Source organism: Macrotis lagotis, chromosome 1 (genome assembly GCF_037893015.1).
Source record: "Macrotis lagotis isolate mMagLag1 chromosome 1, bilby.v1.9.chrom.fasta, whole genome shotgun sequence".
Taxonomy (NCBI): domain Eukaryota; kingdom Metazoa; phylum Chordata; class Mammalia; order Peramelemorphia; family Peramelidae; genus Macrotis; species Macrotis lagotis.
Window position 1 is genome coordinate 389,060,340 of NC_133658.1, and position 20,657 is coordinate 389,080,996.

The 20,657-nt window shown below is 38.7% G+C and overlaps 1 protein-coding gene across 1 annotated transcript in view; it reads right to left on the bottom strand.

The window, feature by feature from the left end:
* Nucleotides 1–20,657, bottom strand: part of ADRA1B (adrenoceptor alpha 1B) — a 119,930-nt gene that overhangs the window by 44,412 nt on the left and 54,861 nt on the right. The window lies entirely within an intron of this gene.

The window sequence follows — 20,657 nt, forward strand, 5'->3', positions numbered from 1 at the left end:
AAATGGGATGAGAATCATTAGGAGATGGATTGTGATCCTCTCTTTTAGAAGCAGTACCCACAAGATTAAAATCACAGACACTGATGTATCAAAGGTGAGGATTGAACTGCTTGCAGAGTTTATCTTTCCTCATTGATGATGCAGGTGACAGAAATTTCAAGGAAAGAGAACCTCCCTCTAATAAGGTAGGGTATTTAGGGATGAGAAAAGACTTAATTGGAATAATTCTGATTGAAGTACGAAAGTTGGAGGGAGAGTCTTAATTAGAAGGATCTTTTAAATATCTGTTCCTTAGGTTTCAAAGTAATTTAAGAGCCATTTAGTAAAAATTACTGGTGCTATCCAGTGAACAGTTGGTGCTAAAAAAAAAATACCTGAGGTACCTACATGTAAATTCAGCCCTTGGTCTACTTATCCCATCAAAATCACCTAGTATAACCTCTTTTTTGTCACACACCTCTGTCCTGACCCCAACCAAAGGTTTCATGTTGCCCTTTTTTGACTTTAAGCTTTTCTTTGGTATTAGTTTTTTAACTTGATTTCACTAGTATAAAATAATTGAGGAAGAAGGACCACACAATGTAATTTGTTCCAGATCTCTTACCCCACTAGAGACAACTTTGTAAGCCCTTCTGTTTTACTTGCAGAACTGATTATGTGACAATATGTTTGACTTAGGTTAAATAACATTTATAACATGTCATGGTTGGAAGGGACCTAAATATCATCTAGTCCAGGCCCTTTATTTTCTCATTATAGAAATTTAGGCCCACTTTGGACGACTTAATCAATGTCATTCTGCTCAATAATCCCATGGCAAAATCAGGACTAAAACTTAAGTTTTTTGGCTATCCATCTAGTTGTCTTTTTACCACACTCACTGCCTCCTATAAAGAAGTTTTTTCTTGCCAAGGTGTGATGTTCAATTAAAAAAAATATGACTGAAGATGGTTATGCTGGCACCTCTCCAGAAGTTAAGCATAGAAAGCAGGACAAATTATTATTTATTCAGAACAGTTAGATGTTATCTTACCTAGAGATAGGGGAAAGGACCAGTGACTACTCAGAGTCTCCAAACTGCCGGATTCTATAAACTTCCTTGTGCTCAGTAGAACAAAAATTCTGCATTTACTCACGTTGGTTTTTTTCCCCTGCATATCATCACTGGCTGGACCTCAATGTCTGAGGACACTCTTTTCCCACCTTTTACACATATTTTTAAGGCCTAGAAAGATTGACTCTCATAGACTTGTCTTCTTTGTAGAAGGAAGTGAAAAGAAAGACAACGGCAACACAGGCAGGAAGGCAAGAATGCCAAGAGTAATCTAGAAGTTTGGTCATTTAAAAAGGGTAGAAGCAATGAAACTAAGGTGAAATAACTAGAGTCACAGAGCTTTATAGAATGTTACAGCTTGAAGGAACCTTAGAAAACATTTAGTACAAGGCTTCATTTTACAAAAGAGGAAATTGAGGACCAAAGAGGTTGTGAATTATTTATGGTCACATATTCTTATCCCTGATCTGCCCCTTGTTTGTTTTAAATCATTTGTAACCTCCTTCAGCTTGAATTTGCTATGTATTATACTAAGACATAGCATAGCCTAGTGGATACAGTGCCAGCTTCCAAGGTAGGAAGACCTGGGTTCAAGTTTCACTGATGCCACATGCCAGCTATAGGACCTTGGAAGATCACTTACCCTCTCAATTCTATAAGCAATAATTTGTAGGAAAATGTCAACCTGCATTAGTAGAAGGATTTTTCTCACCTGGAAGATTCCTATGTTTTTTAAACCATGGGTCCAGGCCCTATCCCTTATTTAAGGATATTGTTAGAAATATAACAAATTTAGTTCATTAAACAGAGTTTTGACATACATTATGGTCATAGGGGAGAACAGTGAATCCAAGAATCAGGGATCTTTATATGCCTTTATTATGAAGAATAATAGTTTTCCTATTGAAGTGAAATTCTATTCTCTGAATGAGTGTCCCTACTGGCAGCTCTTTCCTCTCAGTTGTCTCATGGGGCCTTGCTGAATCGAATCAAATTGGTTCCTCCTTGTATATCAAAATTCCTTCATATCTTCTCATTCAGAATATCTTAACACAAAATAGGCGGTCATATAAGCTTTGGTAATAACATCATAAACCGGACCTTAATAAATGAATTTATAATTGTTATTACTTGTTACATCCAAGTTCCCTGACATGTGCCTAACAACCACTTGGAGTGAATTTTAATCTACTGAGTTGAGCATTTATTTGTTCAGTTATCATCTTAGGGAGTCATTTTCTCTATCCTCCTTGGGATAAAACATACCACAGAGCTCTGATTCATTCCACAATCAAGAAGAAGGGAGAATTTTTCATTTTATTTATTAATGCATTATAAATTTCCAGTCTTTTAAATGGCCCACTCCACCCCTTTGACTAGTTTTTTGGTGAGCCTTCATGACCTTACAGGTAAAAGCTTTTACTCTGAAACTAAAGCTTGGAGAGATTCAGTGATCTATATAATGTATCAGGAGCAAAATTGTGAGTCCATTGACTGCTGAAGGTTCAGCCTTCTGTTTCTCCTTCTCCCCAACCTCCTCTAAGAAAACAAATAGCAATTGAACATCTCCCTGACCCTGTGCTAGAGTCAAAGACATCTTTGTCTTCAATAGGACTGTAGAGTTAGACCTGAAGAGACTCTAGAGATTATCCAGATTATCTACCCTCTTTTATTTTACAGATGAGGAACTGAGACCCAGAGAATGGGCCTTGTGTAGGATTATGCATATATGTAGCAAAGAACGATTTGAACCCAGCTCTTTTTCCAAAGCTCCCCTTTGCTTCTACACTCTGACACACTGATGGACCTATATGGCTATTCTTTCTGGTCCTACAGTTTTTTAATCTGTACTTCTCAGACACATTTTGTGCCATTCCCCTTTATGAACTCCATTTGCCAGGCAAACTGAACCTGTTCCTTAAAGTCTCCAACTTCAGACCTGGATCTCAACCTCTTCTCATTTTCATTTTTTAGTGCTTATTCTATTACTTCTAATAGTTATTTTGTCACATCCCAAAAGAATATAAGCTTTTTTTGAGCACATGCTTTGTATATATGCATGCATATATAACCCATCCAGGCTTCATGCAGGAGCCAGGCAAGACCACTGAGCATTTCCACCAGACTTGCCTAAAGATCCCCTATGTCTTATAATTTGTCTACTACTGAATTCACATATATGAGTTTTCTCCCTTAATTTGTAGAGTGAGTTTCTTAAAGATAAAGACCATCTCTCTTATGTATATTTATATTAATGGTTTTATATTTATCTTTATATACATATATATATATACCCACATAATGCAATGTGTATGTGAATACATTTTTGAATACTCATTAATGGCTTGGTATATATACAAAGATGTATATGTATTTGCATACATGTTTATACAATGTGCATATATTAATAACTTTGTGGATATATTTGTGTATATATATATATATATGCTACTCTCCTTGAACATTGTAGGCACGTAATAAATATTTGTAGAATAAATGAACAAAATAGCATTTTATTAATACAGTGTTTGATACATAGTAACAGCTTAAATGTCAGAGGGTACAAATAGAAAAAGTGAAATGTTCTTGTTTTTAAGAAGCTGTCTATTTGAGAGAGACAACTTATATAAGATACAACTGCAGAGCCAATGGTAAGATCCTGGGATCTTTAGGCAGGCATTGTGGAAATGCTCAATGGTCCTGCTTGGATCCTGCATGAGGTTTGGAAGGGAATGGGGGAATAAGCACCCCACTGGTGGCTCATTCATCCCAGTTGTCCCATGGAGCCTTACTAGATTGACTCAAATTTGTTACTCTTTGTAGATCAAAATCTCTTTATACCTTCTCATTCTGTGAGATAGTTGTCCATATTTTTCCATGAACTATTCATAGAGGATGCTCAATAAATACTTGTTGATTGACTGATAGTAACTCAGTACTCATACTTTCAATAATTTATCTCAGTTTCACTACATGTTTAAAGCACCTTTTGTCCTTGATGATGCCTTTTATTCTACCTCTCAGATAATATGTTGCATCAAACATATTTAGGAGGTGCTTTTCCATCATCTTTTGGATAATATTGACTTTTCGGAGATGGTATTCCTTGGTTTATAGTTATATAAAGAGCCACTAAGAGAATATTTGTGTTAAAACAATGGATTGTAGTAGGAAGGAACAGAACAACTTAGATTATCTTCCTGCTCATTCTTCTTATCGATTTTGTTCTCAGTCATTGTTCATCTTCAGTGCTTGTCCAGGACATCGACCCTGGCATCTATGTGTGCATTAATATCTATGAATATGTATCTGTATCTGCATCTGTGCCTGTGTCTATCTTTGTGTCTATTTCTATGTCTATCTATATCTATGTCTACATTTATGTCTACTTCTCCCTCTCTCTTGATGGATTTTATTAAATTGTATCTTGCTCTGATCTCCCTGATTGCCCTCTTCCCTCCAGTTACTTTGGTATATAAGTTCCAGTGGAAACTGGAAGTCACATACAAACCAACCATTATAAAGATGCAAGCAACATAATTTAATAATCAGAATTGAGATTTTGGTAACATGTACTGAATTAGCAGAAACCATCTAAGTGCTGCTGTCAGGGTTCTGGTTCTATGATATGTAAATTCTAAACAAATTCCTGACCACCGGGTTCAGAGTAGAAGTACAAAGCCAAGCCAAGATGAGGTGTGAAGAAAGCATTTCCTGGGAACTCCTTACCTTCAAACTGCAAAAAACCCCAAACAAATGATGGCTCTAGCCAAAATTTACAGGGGCAGAACCCACAGAAAGAGTGATACATTTCCTCAGTCCAAGATAATTTAGAAGTTCCACGGGAAAGATGTTTGGGGGGGGGGAGGTTAGGGAAAAAAGCTGTGGTCCCAGCCCAACCCAGCCCAGCACAGCCTAGCTCAGCCCAGCCCAGCCCAGCCCAGCCCAGAGATCACCAAGCTTGGGGTGGGGGTGGGGGGGGTGGGGGGTGGGGGTGAGGAGAACTCTGCTACACCAGAATGAGTGTGGAGTGAGGAACATGGACACAAAACCTGTAGCAAGAATCTGGAGAAAGCAGACTGTATCCCCAGAGACAGTAAGGGAAGTCTGCAGAGATTTCCCTGCTCTCCCTGGGGTAGGACTCTGCTGTTTGCCTACACTCAGATATTGTAGTTTGGGCTTCCATACTAAGACAGCAGGATCCCTCCTTATAGCCCCAGGGCAAATGGAAGTAGGGGGTCCATCTACATATTAAAGCACAGGCAAGAGAGCATAAGACCTTGGAGGAATAAAGTGCCCAGTGGGGTGTTCCAAAAAAAAAAAAACCAAAGCCTTGGAAGTGCTGTATTGGGCTGAGGAAATGAGTAAACAACAGAAAAAGAAGAATCTGACCATAGAGAATTACTTTAGTCCCATGGAAAATCAAAACACATATTCAGATGATGACAAAATTGAAGCTTCCATATCCAAAACCTCCAAGAGAAATAGAAAATAGGCTCAGACTATGGATGAGCTCAAAAACAACTTTGAAAAGCAATTAAGGGAGGAAAAATTGGGAGGAGAAATGAGAGTGATGCAGATAAATCATGAAAACCAAATCAGCAGCTTGGTGAAAGAAATACAAAAAAATACTGAGGAAAGTAACATTAAAAACCAGTTTAAGTCAAATGGAAAAAGCAACACAAAAGGCAAATGAGGAGAAGAATGCCTTAAAAAGCAGAATTGGCCAGCTGGAAAAGGAGATCAAAAAGCTCTCTGAAGAAAATAACTCCTTCACATGCAGAAGGGAACTAAAGGAAGCTGATGACTTTGCAAGAAATCAGGAAGAAATAAAACTCTTCCAAAAAAGCCAAAAATTAGAAGAAAGTGTGAAATATATCATCGGAAAAACAACCGACTTAGAAAACAGATCCAGAACAAATAATTTAAAAATTATTGGGCTATCTGAAAGCCATGACCAGAGGAAGAGCCTAGACTTCATTTTTCAAGAAATAATACAGCAAAATTGCCCTGAGAACCTAGAAGCAGAGGGTAAAATAGAAATTAAGAGAATTCACCAGTCACCTCCTGAAAGAGATCCCAAAAGAAAAACTTCCAGGAATATTATAGCCAAATTCCAAAATTCCCAAATCAAAAAGAAAATTCTAAAAGCTGCCAGAAACAAACAATTCAACTACTGAGTCTTCATACATAGTCAGGATTACACAGGATCTGGCAGCATCTATATTAAGGACTCGTAGGGATTGGAATATGATATTCCAGAAGGCAAAAGATCTTGGTTTACAACTGAGAATCAACTACCCAGCAAAACTGAACATCCTCTTTCAGGGGAAAAGATGGATTTTCAATGAAACAGGGGCCTTTCAAACTTTCCTATTGAAACAACCAGAGCTGAACAGAAAGTTTGATCTCCAAGTACAGGACTCTGGTGAAACATAGAGGGAGTGGAGGAGGACTAACTATGAGGAACTTAATGATATTGAACTATTTATATTCCTGCACGGGAAGAAGACATTGATAACTCATATGAACTTTCTCAATTATAAGAGCTGTTAGAAGGAGCATATATAGACAGGACATAGGAAGGAGCAGAATATAATGGTATAATATAGTAAAAAGATGGAGTCAATGGGTGATAAAGGAAAGTACTGGGAGGAAGGAAAAGGAGATGAAGAAGAAGCTAAGAAATTTCACATAAGAGTCAAGAAAAAGCTTTTTTCAATGGAGTGGAAAGGGGGAAGGCAAGGGGGAATGAGTGAGCCTTCATTCTCATCAGAAATGGATCAGAGAGAAAATAACATGCACACTTAATAGAGTGAGGAAATCTGTCTTTCCCTGGAGAAGGATGGGATGAAAGGGACAGGATGAGGGGGAATTGGGGGGAAGGGGGGGAATAGGTGATAGAAGAGAGGGAAGATTGAGGGAGAGGGTACTCAGATTCAACACTCTTGGACAGGACCAGGATGAAAGGAGAGAGAGAGAATAGAATAAATGAGATAGGGGAGAAATAGAATGGAGGTACAGCTAGTAATAGCGACTGTGGGAAAAATAGTGAAGCAACTTCTCTGGTGGACTTATGATAAAGAAAGCAACTCACCCCAGCAACAGAGACAGAGACATTGAAATCTGAACACAGAGTGAAGTACAATTATTTTTCTCTCTGTTCTTGAGGTTTCTCATCTTCTTGGGGGGGGGGGGTTAATGTTTACTCTTGTATTTACTCTTATAATACATTCAATTTACATCATGTATGGTATAGAAACAATGTGGTGACTATCAGACAGTCTTCTGTGGTGGGAGGAGGGAAGAATGGAAGAATTCAGAGCCTTGCAAAAAATGATGGATACATATTACGTATATAGTTGGAAAACAAATAAAATGTTAAAATGTTAAAAAAAAAGAAGTACATCAAAAGGTACTGTTAACTCTGAGGTAATGAGGATATGTTAACTTTGAAGTTTTACTTTGACATGATATTGATATGTTAATGAACTAATCCCAAAGCAGAACAGTTAGGAGTTAGTCTGTTCCTCAAAAAATCCACTATAAAAATGAGATCTCAAACCCCCTCCCCTCTTAACATTCTTTTATCTCTATCAGGTCCATGCTGCTAAGCACCACCAATTCTTATCCATGTTTATGTGAATGATATTCTCTTTCTCCCTCTCCCCTTTTGTTCTCCATGCTCCCCCCCTTCATCAACCTATTCCCCTGTCACCACATTGTCTTGTCCTTGTACCATCTGTGCGTTAAATGAGTGTGATTGTTGCTCCATTTCCTGTTGCTGCTTGTGGACTTTCCTGATGAGTACCCAAAGAACTGGGTCCCCCATTTGATAATTTCATAAATTATCAATTCAGTCATCAATTCATCCACATGTCATAATCTGGGCAATATGTATTCTTTAATTTCATTTTTTAAAATTCTTGCTTCATTTCTTTTAGGTATTTACATTGCATTTGTGAAAAATCCATTTTTCCTTTGAATCTATGCTCATAGAATTACACCATTTTTGAGATTTTCCATCTGAAATGTATGCACCTATCCACAAAACACACACACACACACACACACACACACACACATGCTGGTGTGTCTCTTTGGTTTGCTATCTCTTTGCCAGAAGAAGGCTCTGTCAAGGCTATGCTTTTGGGTGGGGTTTTTAGTTCTGCTTGTTTTAACATGAGTTCTCCTGGATCCCTGTGATGATCTCTCTATTCTGAGGTTAGGCCTCTTCCCTTCCCCTGGATCTTTGGTTCAGAGGAGTGGATATACAGGACCCTCTATGGCATCTCAGTATAGTGTGAGGAATGAGAACTGTTGAATCTATACTGGTCTCTGCTGTTCTTCTGGATTTCCAAAATCCTCAGCCTGGCACTTTCTGACCTCTCCAGGGCTTGCTCAAGGAAGCCTTTCATTCTTTCTTCCTTTGGAGAGAGAGAGTCCTATGGGCTGCACATGTTTCTTGCTAGGAGGCTAAGGTTTATTTGCCTCTGATGTAACTGTGCTGTGGTGCTGGCTTTGTTGTTGGCTCCTTTACTTTATTGCCCATTGGTTTCTGGATGACTTTTTGTGCAGTATGAGAACGGAAGAAGTCACTTGCTGTAGTTTCTCATTAGATTTGTTTGTTATTAGAGCTAGTATTTCAGGTTTCTACTGGAAAAGATATGGGCTGGGCAGTCTGCCTTTCACTGGGCAGTTACTTTGGCCAGGAGTCCACAGTAGGTATTCTTATCCACTTGAATTTTGCTGTGTTGATTTCTTGGCCAATTTTTTAATTGACCAGGAGAGTTCCTAAGGAAGTCTATAGTATTTCAGGGATTGATATAATCAGAATAATTTCTTTCTTTCTTTTTTTCAAGGCAGTGGGGTTAAGTGGCTTGCCCAAGGCCACACAAGCTAGGTAATTATTAAGTGTCTGAGGCTGGATTTGAACTCAGGTACTCCTGACTCCAAGGCCGGTGCTCTATCCCCTGTGCCACCTAGCTACACCCTAGAATAATTTCTGATCTGGTTCTCAAATATCTTAAAAAACAAAAAAGACCTTACTTTTTGCTTGAGTCATGTCAGTTTGCCTGTTATATTATCAGTAGTTTCTCTGGTGGATCTGGGTCTTTTTTTGTTTAGGAAAAAAAATATGTTTTTATATGGAGTATATAACAAGGTTTAAAAAATTTTGCTGATGGCTCTTTTTTGTTGCATCCCAGTTATTTTCTTTGAAAACTCTACCCCTTCCAATCAAATCATTGTAACAATGAAAAGCAGTTAAGTAAAACCAGCTCACAAAAATAGACCTGTCTGATAGTATATGCAATATTTTGCTTTCCAAGTCCCCTGTGTTTCTGCAAAGGGGGGGGGGATGTATTTCATTATTTGTTCTCTAAAACAAATCCAATTATTCTGAGTTTTGCTGCCTTTTTTAGCATTAATTGTTGTCATTGTATGTATATAAATCTATGTTTCTATTAGTCTATTCACTTTTCTCTGTATCAGTTCATATAAATCTTTCTATGTTTTTCTAACTTCTTCATACTTCTTATTTAATAGAACAATAGCATTCTTTGACATTTTATTTTATTTTTTTATTCAATTTTTTTATTCTCTTTTTGTACAAATGTTTTTTTACATTAATAAAATGGTCTTGTTTAAGAGTAAATGAAATACCCCTCCCCCCATGAATATAGACTTGCTTGAGCGATAAAGTAAAGGGGAGAGAAAAAAATAAATAGTAATAATTGTAGGTATGGCCAGGTGGTGCAATGGACGAAGTACCAGCCCTGGAGCCAAGAGCACCCGAGCCCACATCCAGCCCCATAGACCCAACAATCACCCAGCCGTGTGACATGCAAGCCACCTGATCCCCACTGCCCTGCAAAAACCAAAAAGAAGGAAAGAAAAAAAAAAGACCCAAAATAAAATAAAATAGTAATAATAGTAGGGGTGGCTGGGTGGCAGACAGAGCATTGGCCCTTGAGCCAGGAGCACCCAGGTCCAAATCTGGCTTCAGGCACCCAAAGATCACCCTGCTATGTGGCCCCAGGCAGGCCACCCAGCCCCATTTGCCCTGCACCCTCCCCCAAATAATAATAACAAAAAATGTGTTTCAGTCATTGATCCAACACCAACAACTCTGTTATGGGTGGATCACATTCTTTATGGTAAGTCCATCGCAAAAGTTACTTCCATATTTTTCCAACGTTGCCATTGCTGATCGCAACTCCCTCCTTTCTTATTTCTCCACTACCATGTACTATATTTTCTCTCTCCTTTCACTCTGACTCTGTTGTAGGGTAGCTGAGTGGCACAGCAGACAGAGCCCTGATCCTGGGGCCAAGAGGCTCTGAGCCCCCATACCACCCCTTAGGCCCAGAATCCACCTGGCCCTATGGTCCTGGACAGGCCATCCAATCCCAGTCCCTTGCAAGAAGTAAAAAAGAAAATGTGTTATAACTGACCACTCTCCCCACATGGCCCATCCTCTCCTCCTTTATTCACATCCCCACCCCTTCCCCCTGCTCCCCCCTCCTTCTTACTCCAGATGTCTATACCCCATTGAGTACATATGCTGTTTCCTCTCATAGCCACCTCTGATGAGAGCAAAGGTTCCCTCATTCCCCCTTGCCTCTCCCCTTCCATATCATTGCAATAGCTCATTGTAATAAAGAAAAATCTTATTATATGAAATATCTTGGCCTATTCCCCCTCTCCTTTTTCTTTCTCCCATTACATTTCCCTTTTTTCCCATTGACTCTATTTTTACACCATATTTTATCTTCGAATTCAGCTTTCTCCTGTGCTTCAACTATAAAAGCTCCCTCTACCTGCTCTATTAGCTGAGAAGGTTCATATGAGTATTATCAATATCATTTTTCTATGCAGGAATACATGCAGTTCATCCTCATTAAGTCCCTCATATTTTCCCCCTTTCCTCCAATCTCTATGCTTCACCTGAGTCCTATATCTGAAGATCAAACCTTCTATTCAGCTCTGACCATTCCAAAAGGAACATTTGAAATTCCCCTGGTTCATTGAAAGTCCATCTTTTTCCCTGGAAGAGGACATTCAGCCTTGCTGGGTAGTTCATTCTTGGCTGCATTCTAAGCTCTTTTGCCTTCCGGTATATTGTATTCCAAGCCCTATGAGCTTCCAATGTAGTTGCTGCTAAGTCCTGTGTGATCCTGACTGCAGCTCCACGATATTTGAACTGTGTCCTTCTGGCTGCTTGTAATATTTTCTCTTTGACTTGGGAGTTCTGGAACTTGGTTATAATATTCCTAGGGGTTGGTTTTTTGGTATCTCTTTCTTGGGGGATCAGTGGATTCTCTCCATTTCTATTTTGCCCTCTGCTTCTAGAATATCAGGGCAATTTTCCTGTAGTAATTCTTTGAAAATGATGTCAAGGCTCTTTTCCTGATCATGACTTTCAGGTATTCCAATAATTGTTAAATTATCTTTCCTAAGTCTATTTTCCATATCAGTTGTTTTTTCAATGAGATATTTCACATTTTCTTCTAATTTTTCATTTTTTTTGGTTTTGAAGTATTGATTCCTGATTTCTGGTAAATTCATCAATCTCTCTGTATTCTATTCTTTGTCTGAAGGATTTGTTCTCCTCAGAGAGTTTTCTTATCTCTTTTTCCATCTGGCCAATTTTGCTTTTTAAAGCATTCTTCTCCTCAATAACTTTTTGAACTGTTTTATCCATTTGACCTAAGCTGGTTTTTAGCATGCTATTTTCTTCAGCATTTTTTTGGATTTCCTTGACTAAGCTGCTGACTTCATTTTCATGTTTTTCCTGCATCCCTCTCATTTCTTTTCCCAGTTTTTCTTCTAACTCCCTCATTTGATTTTCAAAGTCCTTTTTGAGCTCTGTTATTGCCTGATCCCAGTTTCTGTTTTTCTGGGAGTCTTTAGATGCAGGAGCTTGTGTTTCCTCATCTTCAGACTGAGTATATTGATCCTTCTTGGGATCATAGATAATGTATTTCTCAATGGTGTTCCTCTTTTTTCTCTGCTTGCTCATTTTCCCAGCCTAAGCCTGTTTTTGGGGTGCTTCCTGAGCTTTTGGGGCACTCCCACAAGGGTCTTAGTGTGTGAGGCTCTGTCCTGCCTCCTGGTCTGTGAATAACCATATGTTATTCATGTTATTCATGTCTGCCATGGGCCTGAGGTAGAGGGGACCACTGCTGTTCTGTGTGGGGGCCTAGACTGCGATCAGGATCTGAATGTGTTCAGAGCCCCAGAGTCCTGTTCCTGGGGCAGAGGACAGAGCTCTGCAGTCTCTCTTCATTCCTCTCCCTCAGCTCAATGGGCTCATGCCCTGGGGGGTCCTGCTTAACGGCCCTGCCTGCTTCTGTTTCTGGATCTGGGCTGCAGGACCAAGCTGCTTGCTATGTGCCCTGAGGGCTGGGCTCCATGTGCTAGCTCTGGCAGAAGTCCCCCACTGTTCCACCACTTTGTGCCTGGTGCTCCCTGGGGTGTAGCTCAGGAGACTCCCCTGCTGCTGTGAGCTGGTGCTCCCAGTACCCTGGGGCTGCTTCCGGGAGGCTGAAGTTCTTTTGCTGTGGCGGGCCGCCCCTCTGGCAGGTCGCCCCTCTAACCCCGGGGGAGCAGAGCCTTTCTGCTCTTTTCTAGGTTACCTTGAACTGCCGCTCTGAGTCCCTTTGTGGGTTCTGTCTCTCAAAAGTTTAGTTAGAGTCCTTAGTCTAGAAGTTTTATCAGAGAGCGCCTAAGATTGGATCCTTTCTTGTCACCATCTTGGCTCCACCCCGCCCCCATTCTTTGACATTAACTTACCATAATTTGTTCAGTTATTTTCTCTTGCTGAAAAACACCTGAGAAGTTTGCACTTTTTTCTATGACAAAAGTACTGCTAGAAATATTTCATAACAGAGTTTAAAAAAGTGTGCAAGCAGTAGAATGACTAATACAGATGTCAAAAGAGATATAGGAGTACCATGTAGTGAAGGTTGTTGGAGCAGATTAAACTAGGTTCCCTGAAACTCTTTGGTAGTGAGGTGGTGCAGTGGTTAAAGCACTGGCCTTGAAAGCAGGAGAACCTGAGTTCAAATGTGACCTCAGACATTTGACACTTACTAGTTGTGTGACTTTGGGTAAATCATTTAACTCTGATTGCCTCACTTCCAGGGCCATCTCCAATCATCCTGATTCATATCTGGTCAGTGAACCCAGATGGCTCTGGAGTAAAAAGTGAAACTGGTGACTTAGCACAGCACACCTCTCTCAAATCCAGTTCTGTACTTGTCATGACATCACCTCCCTGATGTCATAGTCTTCTTTGAAAATGAAGTCCAAACAACAAAACAACATCTTCTATTTAGGATTTCTGCTGAATCATCATATTGCCTTTGACAGATTCAAACTGGTGCAGGATTCAGAAAGATTAAGATGTAGAAACTAACCTAGACTATCTATCAGAACTGAAATCCATTTCTGATATCAACTTGCTATATGACTTTGGGTTTTAGTTGCCATGTCCCTTGTTCATCACTAAGTGCTGAGCCCTTCTGTACTTAGCTGCACTGGTCCTCAGAAAGCAGACACAATTTATGTCCATGATTATATCTGAAACCTTTTTAGTTTTAGTAGAATTTTTCAGAGCCAGTGCTGTGCTGGCCAATTTTTTTGACCAAGGTCTTAACCATGGTCACATTTTTGCCACAATAAGGAATAGGATTAGAGGGTGAGGAAATACATCTGCACCTTGGGTGGATCCTTGGGTGACAAATGAGAATTATAGATAAGAGATGGAAAGCTGGGGAGACTTGTTTCAAGATGGGATGGATTGCAATTTGCATCATTAGAAGGAATATCCCCATTGATGAGCTTGCCTTAGGCAAGCAGCTTCCTCTCTTGGCTATAGTTCCTTAATTTATAAAATGAGAAGATTGGATAAAATTCTCAGAATCAATGAGTAATACATTGAATCTAGATCTATAGCTGCAAAGGAACTCAGGGGCCATTTAATCCAACCTCCTTATTCTAATAGATAAAATTATAGAACTTGATCAATGGAGACTAAGGTCAGACAATCTAGTAAGCATCAGAGATATTTTATGAAGCTCAGGCCTTCTGAATCCAGAACACACACTCTTTCGACTGTTCTAAGTCTTTTAAGACTCATTTTAGCTCTGAGATTCAGTGAGAGAACAGACATTTCTCCACTCTGCTCCTCATGTAGGAAGACCTAGACACAACTTTTCACTTGGGCAATCTTGCTTTTAGGATTGAAAAAACTTGCTGAGAATGAGTGATTTCCTAGGACCTCCAAAAATCCAGAAGAAAGTGATTTTAGTTATAATTTTATTTTTTTTCCAGTAATTTTGACATGTCACTTCTTTGATGAGCACAGATTCCTTGAGTCTTGAGTTTGTAGTCCCATGACTTTCATGGTAAGAAGGAGCATTCTGGTGAAGATCAAATTGACAAAATCTTCAGAGACTAAATTAAAATCAGATGTTGAGGGAATGTCTGGGATCTCTTTATAGGGCATTGCTAGACTGAGAAAACCAAAAGAGCCTGGTTTTTGTAGCCTGTGAAATGATGTTAGTTTTGCCTACTTGCTTTCAGTAGCCTCTCTGACAGGCCTGGGTGGGCAGACCCCACCAAAGTCAACACAGGAAACCCTGGTGAGTTAAGCGCATCTGATTTCTCTGTGGCCAAGCAGGACTTGCACCTTTGCCTACCTAATTACATGACTTTGGTAAGTTTGAGTATGTCTCATTTTTACTCAAAAATTAACTTTATTATCATTATTTATTTTAAAAATATTAATCTACTTGGAAATACAGGGACTTTGGTCACACTCTGATTTGGATAGGAGTTTTGACCACTCTATTTCTGATCTGAACCTGTTTGCTTTTTTTCAGGCAACCCATTGGTTCCAGGTCCTGGGAGCTTGCCATATTAATGCATAACTCAGGACAGACAGTGGTAGCTCAAAACTCCCAAGTTCAAAGAATCTTCCAATCTCTACCTCATTGCTAGCTAAGATTATAGCAATGCACCACTATGCCCAGCCAGAAATTAAATTAACTGAAGATCAAAAAGGCAGATTCCACATGGATTCAGATTCTACCTCTGATAACAATGTGATAATGGACAATGTTGTCACCTTTCAGTATCCTCAGGCAACACATAAAGACTATGTTATAGAAAGTTTCTGTGCTAAGTGGGTGGAAGGAGTGTCAATACGACGAATTTCCCTGCTCTGATCAAAGCATCATAGATTTAGAGTTGGACAGGTCCTTCAAAATTAATTTATTAATGAGGAACACTGACAGAGAGGTAATCTGCTATGTCCAGGTAATAGCAAAGGCAGGATGTAAACCCTGGTGATACCATACCAAATCCAGAATTCCTTCCACTACATCTTGTTGCTGATGAGAAAGCTGGGTGCTCAAATTGCATTACTGCCTCTCCCTCCTACCTTTCCCATTACTAAAGCGGGCCAACCATCCTCCCAATCCTTTAGACTTACCCTTAGGAGTCATATAGGGTGCCTCACTCACTCTCACTCCTTTTATTTAAACTATTGCCAAGACCCATTGGTTTCACCTTTGTGACATTTTGTAGTCCCCCCTAGCTTTGTGAACTTGTGCAAATAACTTAACTTTGTTTGCCTCAGTTTTCTTATTTGTTAAATGGGCTGGAGAATGAAATGAAAAGCCACTCCAGTATCTTTACCAAGAAAACTCCCAAATGGGATCACAGAGAGTTGGATATGACTGAACATCAAAACTCTTCTGATATTGTTGTTACTCTAATGCAGGCTCTTCATCACCTCACATTTAGACTATGACAATAGACTATTGGTAGGTTTGCCTGTCTCAAGACTATAATTAAGGTTATGGTCACTCTTTAAAAAATAAAGTTTTTAAAGGGCAGATAATAGAAGGGGCAATTATATTTGTGACCATGTCGAAATCTGTCACTTCAAAATCTTATTAGTTCTGATTTAGTTGCACTAAGGAAGGATGTATAACCCATAAAATCTTAGATCTGGACAAAAAATGCAGAATATTAATGTTTTTTGGTGTTTGTCTTCATATATATATATATAATATATATATATCTTTATATATCATTCTCTGGAGCCATCATTTGGAATTAGAAGGGACCTTAGAGAAGATCTAGCTCCTCTATTTTACAGATTAGGAAAGTGGGAATCAAAGCCATTAAATGATTGGGCCAAGGAGAGACAGTTAAGAAGTTTCTCCCCTCCAGGACTGGTTTTGGATTATGCAAAAAAAGGCCAATATTTGCTTTATTTTTTTCTTAACTGCTTTAATCACTGAATGGGCATTGTCTTTGTCATACTGCTAAAGAAGGTCAAGCTCTCCCATTGCATCCAGAGCCACTTCCTATTGTCCTAATCCATATTTGGCCACTGAATCCAAATGGCACCACAGGAGAAAGTGAGATTGGTGACTTTGTACAGTCCTCCCTAACTTAAATTCAATTCACTTGCATGTCATGGCATGGTATCGCATCCATGATGTCATGGTCTTCTTCAAGAACTCAGGACAAATAACAACAATATATAATAATTTCTAAGGGTCCTTTCAGCTTTAAATATATAATCCTAACTATGTTATATTCAAATAATCATTTCAGCTTTCTGAAACTCAGTTTATCCATCTGTAAAGTAGGAATAATAATACTTGTACTACTTATCTCCCAGGAATATCATTAGGATCAAATGAAATAATGTCTATGAGAATACATTATAATTGTGTAGCATTATAAAAATGAGTTATTATGAAATGTTCTTATTAAATTGCTATTGATTCACATTGAGATTCTTTTTTAGGTTTTTTTTTTTTTTTTGCAAGGCAATGGGGTTAAGTGGCTTGCCTAAGGCCACACAGCTAGGTAAATATTAAGTGTCTGAGGCCAGATTTGAACTCAGTTACTCCTGATTCCAGGGCTGGTGCTCTATCCACTGTACCACCTAGCTGCCCCCACATTGAGATTTAAAAAAAAAAATTTCTTGGTTGCTCTTAGCACTCCAAAAAATAATTCTTGGTAACCACTTCTTTTCATGGACATGACACCTAACTCACCATGACCATCAAGCATTTGTTAACATAAGCACCTGAACTAGGTGCTGAATAAAAAGAATAAATAAAAAGGGATTTTTCTTCCACATTCTTACATTTAAGAGAATGGGGATGCAAAATAACATAGCATATATGAAAAATTGTGTGGACAATAGACAGACATGAAGTAAATAAAAAAATTAATATTAATATCTAGCAATTATATAGTTCTTTAAAGTTTGAAAAAATCCTGGGAAGTAGTACTATTTTTATTCTCATTTTACAAATGAGGAAACTGAGATAGTCAGAGATTACTTGCCCAGGGTCAGATGATTATTAAAGTACCTGAGGACAATTTGAACTCAGGTCTTTCTGATTCTATGCTCAATTCTTATCCACTTGAATCTCATTACCTAGTGCTTCATTATATGGATCTGGGTTTATTACTTAGTAAGAATGACAGAAACCTTTTGAAACTCAGATTTATCATTGCTCAGATTGATAATAATAATAATAATAATAATAATAATGATGATGATGATGATGATGATGATGTTTGTCCTTCATTTTTAAAAAGGACCATGGCACCAGAGAGGTGATAGCATGACAAGAAAGTGAATTGGATTTGAGGGAAAGAGTGCTGTGCTAAGTCACCAGTCTCACTTTCTCCTCCAGAGTCATCTGTGTCTAGTGGTCAGATATTAATTAGAACAATTGGAGATAACCTTGGATGTGAAGCAGTCAGGGTTAAGTGACTTGCCCAAAGTCACAGAGCTACTAAGAGTCAAGTGTCTGAACTCCTATCCTCCTGACTCCAAGGTCAGTGCTCTATCTATTGTGCCACTTAGCTGCCTTCTCAGATTGTTAATAACTTTACTTACTCTAGGTCTCACAGGGTTGTGTTAAAGATCACAGGAGATCTTGAGTTCATAAGTAGTCAGTATGGTCTGGTGGAAAGAATACTATATTTTGAGTTAGAAGATCTGGATTCAAATATTGGTTTTGTTCTTAGTGCTTGTGAGACTTTGGATAAATCACTTTCTCTCTCAGGGACCCAGTTCCCTTATCTGTAAAATAGGTTGGAAATAAATAATCTCTAAGGTCTCTTTTACCACTAGATTCTATGGATTGTGGTGCTTTATAAATGCAAGCTTTTAGGGTCTTTAAGAAACCTACTCCCCCCAAAAGCTAAAAAATCACTGCATATTTTATAGATATATCAATTGCTTTAAAAGCAGTCACTCATTTTACATGTTCACGATTATTATTGTCTATCTCTATCATTCTTCATTCCTTATTCTCTTTGATTTGGGCCATCATGTCATCAAATTGTCCATGAGATTATCAGTCCTGATGGATATCAAATTCAAAGAGGTTCAAAGGAACTTTCAGGACGGCCTTTAAATGGCTTCATCTCTAAAGACATCTAAAGCTAGACTGGAGAGTATTGAAGAGGAACTTGGAACAATTCAACTTTGGGCAGTGAGACTTATCTGATTTTTTTGTCTTGGACTATTGCGAAGAGGACTTGAAGGTCTACTTTGCAAATTGTTTGTGACATCACTGAGAGTTCTACTGGCATAGGGATGAGGGAAGGTCTGAGAGGAAGTCTCATTTACTCTTTGCTTGCCCATATCCTGGCAAAGAAGATTGCTGGGGCAGGAAATGCCCAGCGTTTCTCAGACTGCTTATTAAAATCTTGGCCAAGGAGATACTTGGAAACTTGCCTTCAGATAAACTAAAATTCGGGGGAGAAAGGCATTGCTCCATTTCCCAACCCCTTGTACTTGGGTAAATTCTGGGTTAACTACCTGAAAACATTGGATGGAGCCAGACTTTAATAAAGGTAACATTTTAGGCAATGTGATTCAAGGGGTACTTGGATAATTTGTTGTTGCTCAGTCATTGAGTTATATTTGACTTGTGACCCTGAGGACCATAGCATGCCATTGCTGTTCCTTAGGTTTTTTGGCAAAAGATACTGGAGTGCTTTGCCATTTCCTTCTCCAGTGGATTAAGGCAAACAGAGGTTAAGTGTCTTGCCTAGGATCTAGTATTCTAATCTGAATTATTACCCTAGCCCATGTACCTCCAGCCTGAAATTTTGCCATTAAAATACTATTTAGGGGCAGTTAGATGCTACAGTGGATAGAACATAGGCCTTGGAATCAGGAGGACCTAACTTAAAATCCAGCCTCAGACACTTAATAATTACCTAGCTTTGTGACCTTGGACAAGTCACTTAATCCCATTGCCCCAAAATAAATTAAAAAAATACTATTCATTTGAGGGGTAAACCTTGCCTTCTATCTAGACATTTTTTTTAAAAAGGAAATATACTATGTAGAGTTGATATATTAAGCTTCATTCATTAATACCTCAGTGTGAATTATTTTATCAAATTCTTGCTTTTCTGGATTTTGAGCTGGAGACCTAGGTTTCATATCTCAGCTCTTTTACTTTCTATCTATATGAGGTTGAATGAGACACTTGGCATCTTAGGACCTCTTTATTTATTTTTTATTTTGTTACTCGGATTGGCTTAGCTGCTTTTATTTCTTACAGAGATAGGCTTTTTATGTAGGGGAGAGTGATATACAGAAATGATTATAATATGAAAACAGAAGGCATGAAAAACTATTTTTTTTAAAAAAGTCATAAATGGCAACAGAACCAACCAAAATCAGAACAAAACAAAAAATATCACTTAGATGATATCTAAGATTCTAAATCTCCATCACTGATCCTATGATCCTTTCCAACTCCAAAGTCTAAAGACAACAGGGGAAGGATTTTTGATCTCATGGTAGACTAACTACAAAGTAGGGGGTTGGGGAGGTGAGAAAGTGAAGAAGGGTATACCAAAGGCAAACTTCTCTGACTGCACAAATTTGGCTTAGGTTGGTCCTGAGCCAAATAATAAGACTATGTGTTCTCTGTAGTCAGGGGAAAATTGGGCAGGAGTCAAGGTATCCTAATGTAGCAAACAAGAACTAAAAGCTGTTCTTTCTCATTCATTCAGAAGCTAAACTCCTTCCTTCTAACTTATTTTATTTGATTCGGGTCCAGAGGGTATATGACACAGCTCCTAAAAAAGAAAGTTAGTCTTGGGGGTAGAAAAACCAAATAGTAGCCTGAAAGTAGCTGACATGTTCTCTGGACAGAACCCTATTTGGAATTAGTTTGAATCTGGTCTTACCATTTATAAGGGGAATTATCTTACGCAGGTTACTTAAGCCCTGAGCCTCAGTTTCTTCGTTTGTGAAATAGATATAATACCTGCTTTGTTTGACTCTTTCAATGATGTAATACACACAAAAGGGTTTTGTTACTAGAAAACAGCATATAAATGCAAATTTTGTCATCATTATCGCCACTGAGGCTGAGAGAAAATAAGATGAGATGACAGCAAGACAAATATGAGTTAGTACAAAGGATGCCTTCCCCTTGGTTCACGTATTTAGAAGAGACTTCTAAAGGCTATCTATGCCAACTGAGAAAATTGAGATCAAGTGACATCCCCAAAGTTACATGGGTAGTAC